The following is a 401-nucleotide window of genomic DNA, read 5'->3' as shown; positions in this document are numbered from 1 at the left end:
CCTTGATCACGATTCCTTTCAAAGGGTTTTTTATAAAATCCTAACAATGGTTTAAGCAAGTAACCTAAAAGATATACGACTGACTTTGGCTAAAAGAAAGTAATTCTCGACACCAGGAAAATAGCCTTAATATAAATTCGAAGGCGGCGGCGCAAGTCAAATCAGTTGATTGAATTCCACAGCCGAAGAAAAGAGACTCGATCGTGTTGCTGCCGATGCGAAAACAGCTGCTCGTTTTCTCATTGCAAGATAAATGCAATCTGATAGTTTTATTGCAAGCAACTGAAATTAAGTGCATGCTCAGGCAGTTATGAAACATGTCCTGATTATGGGGAGGATTATGACCAGGATGTTGATTATGACCGCGTCGTCCGTCATAAATGAAAAGTTGTCATTTTCGA

The sequence above is a fragment of the Penaeus monodon genome, chromosome 24 (assembly GCF_015228065.2).
Source record: "Penaeus monodon isolate SGIC_2016 chromosome 24, NSTDA_Pmon_1, whole genome shotgun sequence".
Classification (NCBI taxonomy): Eukaryota; Metazoa; Arthropoda; class Malacostraca; order Decapoda; family Penaeidae; genus Penaeus; species Penaeus monodon.
Note: the sequence above shows the minus strand (reverse complement) of the source record.